This window comes from Podarcis liolepis, assembly GCF_965112155.1.
Source record: "Podarcis liolepis genome assembly, chromosome: Z".
In the NCBI taxonomy this organism is placed as follows: Eukaryota; Metazoa; Chordata; class Lepidosauria; order Squamata; family Lacertidae; genus Podarcis; species Podarcis liolepis.
Window position 1 is genome coordinate 6653747 of NC_139570.1, and position 11384 is coordinate 6665130.

At 42.9% G+C, this 11384-nt stretch overlaps 1 long non-coding RNA gene across 1 annotated transcript; it reads right to left on the bottom strand.

The window, feature by feature from the left end:
• Positions 1–1729: 1729 nt before the first annotated feature.
• LOC310697947 lies at positions 1730–11001 on the bottom strand. The gene is made up of 3 exons (XR_014521263.1): positions 10883–11001; positions 4344–4444; positions 1730–2049 (listed from the first exon to the last, which is right to left on the bottom strand). It is a non-coding gene; the product is annotated as an uncharacterized lncRNA (long non-coding RNA).
• Between the last annotated feature and the right edge of the window lie 383 nt (positions 11002–11384).

Below are 11384 nucleotides of genomic sequence, written 5' to 3' on the forward strand. Positions count from 1 at the left end.
TTAATCATTGTTTTCTTACCCTACTCTTTAGCCAAGCCTTTCCCAGCCTTAGGTCCCCAGATGTTGTTGGACAACAACTGTCATCATCCTTAGCTGGCAGCACCAGTGGTCAGGGATGATGGAGTTGTAGTACAGCAACATACGGGGTCCCAAGGTTGAGAAACACTGCTTCTAACAGAGCCCCAGAGCACCTTATATACAATTGATTAAAAATAAGATCATCATTGTTTGCAGGCTTACAAACTAAAACAAAAACAAAAACACAGAAGGAAATATTGTTTATTTACACAATAATGCAGCCTGAGCCCATGATGGAGGCTGCAGCCTTGGATTCAAACAGAAATCAAGCATTGATCTCAAATGTTGCCCTGACCCAATCTCCAGCTTGCTACTTTACTACTAGGTTGCATCACTGAAACTCTACTCTAAACTTTGCTTCATCTTCTAACTCAATGGGAGCTGGGGATTGGCCATCTCATACAGAACCCCTTTCCTTTGTTTCCTTTAATGACCCATCACACAGGCTGTCACCTCAACATAGGAAGCTAGCATGGCTTATATTTTAACACTTGCTGGATCCAGAGGTTAGAAGGGTCTCACATATGTTATAGAAAAAACCTGCTCCTTTCCCCTTATGGAGCATCCAAGAGCCTGTATAGAGTCCTTCAGTAGGTTCCCTATTGGTAGGTCCTGTGTGTGGTGAGTGAGGACCCTGTTGCAACAGTTCAGTAAAGATCAGGCTTACTTGCTGCTTTGCTTCTCACTATTCTCTGGTTGGTCTCTGTTATTTTCTCCTAGCAATAGGGAACCTACTTAAGGACTCTATACAGGCTCTTGGATACCCCATAAGGGAAAGGGGGCAGGTTTTTTTCTACAACTGTCAGAGCTGCTTGAAGATCCTAGCTCACAGAGGATCACGCTAGCCAGCGATCATTAAGTAAAAGTCTTTATTGAGTTACAGTTTCCATTCTCACGCTGCTGCGTGCAACTCTACGTCTAGTAGCTAGATCGGCGAGGCTCCGTCTGAGTCTCCGCCCCGTGTGCACCAACTTAATATCCTAGCCCGGCTCCATCTTTTCCGCCTGACTGTCCTCCTCTGGGTCCCTCTACCTCCCGGGGTCTCTTCCTTCCGGGATTCTTCTGACGCTGACCCCCCGGACCCTCCTGTCTCCTTGCGCCGGGCTTTAGGACCTGGCTCCCTTTCCGGGCTGCTTACTGCGTCACCCTCCTCTGCATTTGAACTTGGCGCGCGCGCCCAACCTTCCACTTTCCGCTTAACCGTTTCTTCGCTCCCCGATGGAGGTGTGGCCACTCCTGACTCGTGCCCTCCCTCCTGTGGTGAGCTGCCAGCGCTTGCCCCCTGGCTCCTTTCCTCTTCCCTGCTCTCTGGCGGTGACGCTGGTCCCGATTTCCAACTGCTCTCCTCTGAGTCCCCTCTGGCTCTATCTTCCTGGGGTGCCCCCCTAGACTCCCCCCTTGCCCTGGCCACTGGTGCTCCTTTCTGTGAATCCTCTGATTCACTGGAAAGACTCGGAGATCTCGGGTCGTCGTCATCACTCATCTTTTCTTCTGCCTCCTCCCCTTCACTCTCTGTTTCCTCCCTTGCCCTTGCCTCTGCTCCTAAACCCCTGACATCAACACATACAACCCACTCACCCACCCGATTCATAACACTATTATCAACAACACAACAACAAACTGATGTAGAACACTAGTCTCCAACTTGGTAAAATGAGATTCTGGGAGAAACCATAATTAACAGATTCATCCATTGCACAACAAGGAATGCTACTGGGAAACGAAAACCATGTCCATGACAAGTTCTTCATATTCAGAGGGATTCATCGTATTGAGCCCTTTCATTGTGTTGAGGGTTTCTGAGCACATGCAACAAAGAACAGAGAGCTGCCTTATAGCAGGTGAGACCATTTATCCATGTTGTCCAGAACTTCTACTGTGGCCTGCAGTGCCTCTCCAGGACGGTTTCAAACAAATGGTCAAATGAGGCAAAGTTTGCTGGGGTTGTTTGATGTTGTAGTCTAACCCACCCTGACACCATGGCACAAGGTGAGAAGGAAATCAAGACAAATTAATAAATACCTTTCAAAATATTTCATTTGCATGCCAACTCCAGAACAATTTAAACGATTTCATCTCTAGAACAGCTTGGCAGTTCCATATTATTTTCCATTACCCTCTTCATCTGGGAACATTTGCATATACATGTGGCTTTCCCCTGCCCCTGCCTCCCTCTCTCAACATGATCCCCATGTGGAAAACAGACCCACGTTGAGTCATAAGTGGAATTTAAAAGACTTGTTTCTTCCTACACTCCTGCCATTTGAAAGGAAAGCGTTGCTCATTAGTGAAACTACTTCCCACCTGATGACAAATACAAAGGTTAATGGTATTTTTAGCTTAGACCCAGAAGGGCCCTTTTCATTGGTCAGTCATTAATACTGCAGCATTGTATGCCTGACCGATTGCCTCCCATATATATCTACCTTGGCCCTTAGCTCACCTTCTGGGTGCCCCCACCAAATGAGATAGGGCAAGTGGCTATTTAAGAAACAGCTCTTTTATTTACTTACTTGTTCATTTATTTTCATTTCAAGCTTGTTTATTTGCATTTATCATTATTTATTCATCAACACTTTTATATCCCACCTTTCCTCCAAATAAATTTTCAAGGAGGGGGCCGTGCCCCCTCAATATTCCCTGGTGATGCGTGCACTCTGCACACACACACTGTGTGACGTGCTCACGTTACTCATGCATGCTGAGCAATGTGCTCGCATCACACACATAAGCCTCACAGAGTGCACATGACATGTCAGCACATCACGCAGCATATGTGAGTGACAGCAGCTTGTCACATGATGTGTGCACATCATGTGGCGCCAGCCCCCCTCAAACAGGAATGCCTATTTTCTGTTGGGGAGATGCAGCTGGTCAGGAAGGCCCCCTTTTGTGTGTTTGTCCACATTTCCTCTTGTGCCATTCTAGGATGCATGGGTCTGAGCAGTTTTGCATGTGCCCCTATGACATCCCCTGGAAAACACACTATTTACTGCTGAATCAGGACAAACAGCAATCTATGGGACACTTGGTTGCCATTGGTTCCAATTCAGCATCAAAATGCAGGTTTTATCAGGGGAAAGCAGAGAGAGTGACAGATGGAAATGTGGATAAGTCCTTACTCTCAGACTTCTTACATTTTTCTCTCCACCTTAGGCCAGCCTCACCTTTCTATGTGACACCTCACCCTCTGACATTTCTAGATTGCTTTGGGCCACCCAACCTGAAATATAGCCATTCTAGGCTTATTCAACCTGCCTCAGGTGATGCACTTTCCCCTCTGAATCAACCTAATTCAGCTCAGGCCTCAACTGAGTCTTACAGCTGCAGCAAATATGTATTCTCCTAGACCTAGACTTTTGATATAAAGTGTATGGGTGCTTTGTAGATCCTTGCACTGCCCTTGACCTCTGCTGTTGACTTTACTTTGGTTTCATTCATGGACCACCTTCAATTCATGTTAGATTGCATATTAAGTATTATTCCTGTATTTTTAATGTTTGACCTGTTTTCTTTTTACTAATCAACATTCTAGCTTTAGTTAAAGAGAGCATATGGATAGAACACACAATATATTTTCATTTATGTACCTGTTCGTTCCCCTCCCCCAATAGGTAATACCAATAATGATTATTTTTTTCACCAGTCACAGATGCACCTCAAGCAAACACCATAGCTTGCATTTGTAGGAGAGATGAAAGATGAATGCTGACCTTTTCTTAGATGTAACAAGTACAAGGGGAACACAAATTATTCATGAAGACAGCAGTTAGTTCTTCATTAGGAGTTTGATTATGAAACGGTGACTCTTTGTCTCTCAGTGGGAGGATGTTCAATGGGAAAACAGATGAAAAACCATTGATCACACCATTCAGATGTACTTTCATTCTGCAAAACTGTTTCTAATACTGTTTTTTCGCAGGGTCAGATTAAGGTGGGTAGGACCTGAGTAGGTCCTACTCAGCCTCAGACTGCAGAGATGGCAGGGACTGGTACAAATATTATTTAAAAAATTAGATGGAAGATTGGTTTTATTGGTAGTAATGTCAAGAGCCTACTAACTCCCCACCAAAAATAAATAAAAATAACCCAAACTTTCCTACACCTACTCAAGTGAGCTTCATGTTCAAGTGGGAATTTGAATTTGGGTGTCCTACACCACATTGGATTACCTTCTACATCATTTTGCATCTGACCCATCCTAAAGCTTTGAAGATTGGAACATTACGAAGGCTTCATGAAGATTTGCACAATAAGATACCCACCTATACTTTCAACGTTGTTAAAGGAACGTTTTACAGGAGGCAAAGACCAGCATCTTCCATGAATGACACATCTGACAGCTGTGCCTGTAGAATTCACTAACCTAAACAAATACAGATAAATCAGCTTGTTAAATATTGGCAGGGAGAAATGAGGTGTTCCACTGTTTTTCCAGTGTGTGCAGTTAGTATGCTAAAGAAAGATTTGAAAACATGGAAAATATCATTATTTTGTGTGTGGTTATTATTGTTGTTATTTATTTATAAATCTTCCAATTGAATTCCTGGAAATATATTTTCTGCCCCCACCCCCCGATTCCTCAACAGTGAATCACATTCCATGGCATGTATTTGCACATATTAATAATTTATTTTCTCCCATTTTTGATAAAAAATCAATTTAAAAAATGTGTAAGAAAGGGAATTCTTATGTCAAGGACATAAACAGTGTGTGTAATTTTTGAGAGCAGAGGAAGGTGCTATCTTTGAGCACAACAGATTGGGAATGTCTAGTGTTGTCCCACATAGCATCTTAGCCTCAGAGACTGTCTGGTGGAGTCCTTACCCGTAAGGTGTGTAAGGAAGGAAACCCGTTCTTTTTAAAATTTCTTACCTACACCTTTGTGAATAGAACAGAACAGTGAAAATGTTCTAGAAGGCCTTTAAATGCCATCTTGGTAGTCAAGATAACCCCAAGACTAATTGTCCATCTGCACATCACTACCTGGCAGCCCTGCTGACCTTGAGTCTCATACTTTGTAAAGCTGGAATTTTTATTATTATTTTTTTTTGTAATTTTGCTTGTTTACCTTTTGATATAATTGCTCAGTTGTTTCCTGTTGCTGTGATTTTGTAATTTATGTATATTTTACCCTGTTTATTTTTATTATTTTGTCCCCCACTCTGAGACTGAAGAGCAGGCTATTGGTACTGCAAGCAAGCAAGCAAACAACCAAATAACTAACCAAGCAAGCAAGCAAGCAAAAAACCATGATGACTATGTTCTGCCTCTGTGGTCAGAGGCAATGATGCTTGTGACTGCCAGTTGCTGGAAACTGTAGGTGGGGCAGGTGCTCTCGCTGCTCAGGTCCTCCCACCAAAGATGAGCATAAGTGCTCCACTGACCTCTCTAATATCATGGAGAACACCAAGAGGAGTGCTGCTAGTTGTTCTCTATGTTACAGGGCTCCAAACGGCCTCAACTAGAATTCAGGCATTTGGTGTCACTGGTCCCATTCTGTGGAAGATTCTCCCTTCAAAGATTCAGCAGGCCCTCTCATTTTTGACTTCCAGGCATTTGTTGAAGACTCTTTTATGTTGACAGGCCTTTGCAGCTATTTAATGATTATCAGTACTGGTTTTAAAGATGTTTTATGTTTTAGTGTCATATACCACTCTGATACATTATGATATGGTGGTACAGAGATAGAGATACAGAGAGAGAGAATTTGGGGACCTCGTATTTGGAATGCATGTCAACCTCCAGTTACACCACCAGCATTGTTATTAAGTGCCTCAAATCATTTGCATGCTATCTTGCCTTCTAAAATCTTCAAGTAGCAAGCTTACCATAATCTGTACCAGAAAAAAATGGCTTGTCTTATAAAATGAAAAGGAGGGGGCCAATCAAAGTAGCACCTCTAGTTGGCTCCACTCTGTTATTTTTAAGAAAGTCATCAGTGTCACCCAAACATATGGCATCTATCTATAGAATGTGCTCTTGTGACTTAACTGTTTGTACTTTCCTTATGGCTCTTTGCACATTTCTCCTGGTGCATCTGCAGCACTGTCAGCCTGAAACAGGTGTTAAGAGGCAGCAATACTGGAGAAAGTGATTTCACAGAGAGCAAAATAAAGGAAATGGAGCTGAAGTTAGGGATGGGGTGAACTTCTGATTCGCAGCTGGGATTGGGAAACTGAACTACACTTCTCCCATCATCTGGGGAAACAGCTTGTTTTATTTTAAGCCCTATTCTGATCTAGATTGAAACTCATCACACACACCAATGTCTTCAGGAATGCAATGTGATCTGATCCATCCCACAAACTCTCTCTGCTCACTTCCATCCCCTTCGAGCTCACCTACCTACATACTTACCTCCTCCATGTCTACTTGTGTTGACCCATGTACTTGCCTGCTGCCTTGCTACCTCCTTCAGTTTCCCCTTTCAAATCAACCTCTTTCACTCCTCCCAGGCTCCCACTATAGCTATTAGGTGCACTGGGAAAATTAAACTTCCCAGTGTGCCTTTTAGCAACATTATTTTTATTATTAATTAAATGTGTATACTACCCTTCATACGTAATTCTCAGGGTGAATATAAAAAACACAAAATACATAATTAAAATAAGAACAAATGCAAACCAAAAATCTCCCTCTGCTGGTCCTCCAGTATGTTGATTTAGTTTTAGATTCTCATTCTGGTCTGTTCTAGTTGATTGGCCTCTATCTGTCTTGGACGACAACAAAGGACTGCACCTTTGGGGGAGAAGTCAAACTGTGGGAAGGTTACAGCATGTGCTGTGGCTGTAGAAACCAATATGGGAGAGGCATGTTTTGTTACAGCTGGGGCAGATAAGGGTGTCTGGTTGTGTTGCTGCAGATACACCATGCCATTTGTTCTCTCTGCGCTCCTCCCAGCAGTCATTCCTCCTCTGGTCACTGCTATGGATCCATGACCTGCCTCCAGGTATTGTGGTAATCTGCAAAGGATTCCCACACAGTACGGCTGATGTTGTCAGAGTTTGTCTGCCAATGGGCCTGGTGCCGGATGCCAGCTCCCTGTAGAGCGCTTCCTCAGGGACCCTGCCATCTTCCATTCTGCACAAGGAGACATACTGCCCCCATATCATGTAAGTGACACATGGCATGCAGCCATGGGCTTAAAAAATGAAATAAATGGCTGCAGGTATAAACAGAGGGGAGAAACTGCTGAACACCTTCTTGCTGTTTCTTCTAATCAAATTCCAGCAGTGGCTGGAGTAGCCGGGTGATGAACACTTTTACTACTGTTATTAACATTATTACAGCTAATCAGAAGGGAGAAGTCAGTATTTTTGATAAACAATTGTCAGGATTCATTCCCAGCCAGACCTTGAACCTGAAGAACAAGAGGAAGCAGGATTCATGACCAGTGGCCTGCATAGCAGAACAAAGGGCTACTTGGGAGGATTACAATTTACTATTACTTTTTTGGTAATAGTCCCCCCCCCCATGTGCTTGGGTGTTTTTCAAAATAATAAAATAAAATAGTACTGCGATTTTAGATTGCCGAAAGCCACCCTGAGTGATGCATAGGCACTGGAAAGATGGCGAAGAAATCGTTCATATAAATGTCAACCAGAATCTTCTCCAGCATTCTGGAGTTGTGCAGCAGAGATTCAGAGGTTATTTGGTGGACAGACCAATGTGAAATAGGATCCCCAAAGGTTGAAAGTTTGAATGCAACTCTATGACACTATTCCAATCATGAAGCCTTTCTGAATTGCAGCAATATGGCACAGTTGTCTTCTTCAGAAGTGCTTTCCTTCACATGCAACATTAAGTACAAATCTCATTTTCTCTCTTTCGCGACACTGTTAACCTCTTAAACAAGGTAATATCCACAGTTCTATGAGCAACTTTTCCTCTGTCAAATAAAGCACTGAAAATTAAATCGATGCAATTCATAGCTGCATACCAAATCTGGTGAAATAACTGCAAGCCATCATCATTATGCCAGGAGATTATACTTTTATTACTGGGAGCATTCTTGGAATACAGCTTAATACGAGTCAATAAATCTCTCATTAAGTAGAATAGCAATGGTGCTGGAACATCAATAAGCATTTTCTTTTAATTAATTAGCATCTGTGTCTTATGTTTGCAAAACTCCAGGAGGAGCTGTTAAACCAAAAAGAAAAACAACAATACCCACATTCCACTTTCTTTATTTCCCCCCTTTCTCTATTCCTACGCTCTGATCTTCAGAAAGCTACGGTCACATCCACACCATATATTTAAAGCACATTTAAAACAAATGGCTTCCCCTCAAAGAATCCTGAAAACTGTAGTTTGTTATGGGTGCTGTGAACTGTAGCACTGTTGGGGGTAAACTAGAGTTTCCAGGATTCTTGTGTTTTTAATGTATGGTATGGATGTGACCATTCACTAACTGATCTAAGCAAGAGTGTCAAAGGTGACACAATATTCTATTCTGATTGTGTTAGTTGCATTTTGGGACTTAAATCAGTCATTCACATTAATTCCAGTAGGACGTGGGTGGCACTGTGGGTTAAATCACAGAGCCTAGGACTTAGAATCATAGAATTATAGAATCATAGAGTTGGAATAGACCACAAGGGCCATTGAGTCCAACCCCCTGCCAAGCAGGAAACACCATCAGAGCACTCCTGACATATGGTTGTCAAGCCTCTGCTTAAAGACCTCCAAAGAAGGAGACTCTACCATACTCCTTGGCAGCAAATTCCACTGTCGAACAGCTCTTACTGTCAATCAGAAGGTCAATAAGAAGGTCAGCGGTTCAAATCCCCGCATTGGGGTGAGCTCCCATTGCTCGGTCCCTGCTCCTGCCAACCTAGCAGTTTGAAAGCACGTCAAAGTGCAAGTAGATAAATAGGTACTGCTCCGGCGGAAGGTGAACGGCGTTTCCATGTGCTGCTCTGGTTCACCAGAAGTGGCTTAGTCATGCTGGACACATGACTCGGAAGCTGTATGCCGGCTCCCTCGGCCAATAAAATGAGATGAGCGCCGCAACCCCAGAGTCGGTCATGACTGGGCCTAATGGTCAGGGGTCCCTTTACCTTTACCTATAACTACAACTAACTTAGGATATGGTGGTGCTTGGTGATGCTTTCAATTCTTACCCATTCCAGCATAAGGTCCCAGGGTAGGGGATGCAACTTTAACAACGGTGTAAAAAAAATTAACAGCCACATGACAGAGGCAAATTTAGGAAAGCACAGCCGGGGCACTGAGCTGGGAGGCTGCCACAGTGGTAACCACAACAATGATTTAGAATAGGAGGCTAGAGGTTGGAGAGGGGATTTTGGAGTCACACAGGGTGCTGCTGAAATTTGAAAGTCCAAAGTACATGGAAAGAATGGTGTTTGTGTGTAAGATCAGGGTAAAGAGGTACATTTTCAGTATACAGCTGAAACTACCTAATGAAGGTGCAGATGCACCAATGTGGGGTAGAAATTCCACAATTTAGGGGCTATCAGTGCACCAAGTGTATGTGGGCAGTGGAACTACTGAGGGTGGGGTCCCTCCACCGATCTCAACACCCCCAGAGGGTCTGTAGGGAAGGAGACATTTCTTCAGACTTGAGCCTATCTGTTTCAATGAGTCTATTCAAACTTTAACTCAGTTGAATATCACCTTTAGTCTCTGTAGAATATGGCCAAATCAGAGCAGTATTATTTTACCCATTTACTGGGAGAAAACTCCATTGGAGTTGATGGGTTTACTTCTGAGTGGACATGTATAAAAAGGTGTTTTTTAACCTGGCATTTTTATTTTCTTCAAAAGTGCTAATCTGATTGGGGAAATGATGCCAGGGTTTACCTGGCACATTTTGCATCATTTTTCTTATCAAATTAGTGGTTTTGAAGTACATAAAGGATGCCAGAATGTTCAACATTTACTCATTTCCCAAACATCGCATCTGTTTTGGCCCAAAACCTCAGGTTTAGGTATACTTGCATAGCAGAAGGGCAAAAGCTCAGTGGCAAAGCATCCGCTTGGAATGTGGAAGGTCCCAGGTTCTAGCCCAGTCATCTCCAACTAGGACAAGGAATATCCCATGTCTGAAATGCTGCTTCCAGGCAGTGTAGACAATTCTGAGCTACATATACAAATGGCCTGGCTCAGTATAAGGCAGCTTCCTATGTTCTACCGGTTATTACAAAAAGAAGTAAAGAGGATTTTAACTGGCATCATTTTTCTATTAAACTAAAACATTAAATACATGTCTGCAATGTTCTAACAATTTATTTTGTGTAGGCTGGGCTCTACTGGGATTTGAAACTAATTCAGTGTGTAACATAGTCATAAAGCAAAATAAATATTATACATCTATTTACTGTAGCGAACTGGGTTGCCTCATGATAAAGATATCAAATCCATATGGATAGATGAAGCTCTTCATACTGAAGCAGAGTGCTGGTCTACCTATCCCAGTCTTGTCTGATCTCCATAGCATAGTGTGTTATGCTATGGAGATAAGACAAGGGTGGGATATGACACAATAAGAAGCCATAAACAGCAAATGTGTGGAGGGCAATGGGATTGTACCTGCTGCTCCCTGTGCACAATTTCTGCATGTTGAACAACAGCTCAGTGTATGGAGACTTCACTTTGTGTATGCATGGACTGGGGTCTGGATGTGCTCTGCATGCAAAGCTAATACTCTATCACTGAGCATCAGCCTGCGGTAAAAATTTACTTCTACACCACCTTCTTCTCCAGGCAAAGACCACCTTTTAAATAAAACATGGGACAAAACAAGTAACTCATATCCAGTGCCTAGTTAGGGACCTACCATTGGATCAGCAGCTGTGATGTGATAGAATCCTGGGTTAGTATCTGCCACAGCTTAAACTCAAAACTGTTGTAATGTACAGTTACTGACTCACACTTGTGTGCACGGACAGGTTAGCCTAAGCCCTGAGCTCAAGTAACCAGTGGGAGGGATGAAGCAGGTTCCCAGCAGTCTTTCTTCCCTCCCTCCCCACACTCTTTCTGACTTCACTGATGCTCCCAGCTGAAGAAAAGCCATGTGAATGAAAACTATTTCTAAATAGGATTTTCCAGCCATCTGTAACATCTGAAACATCTGTGGGCAAAATCTACACTTACTTGCAAAGCTAAGTGTCTGCGATTTATTCTAGTCTAAGTATTTTCATGAGGAACATTTGTTTAGAACATTTCTTTCAGTCCAAGGAAAATGAACCCTGGGTAAGCGCCTGGAACTCCTGCAATCTCACAGCACTTGGAGATTGGAGTGGCATGCAACATAAAGCATGTGCTCCAACTCTGAAGTA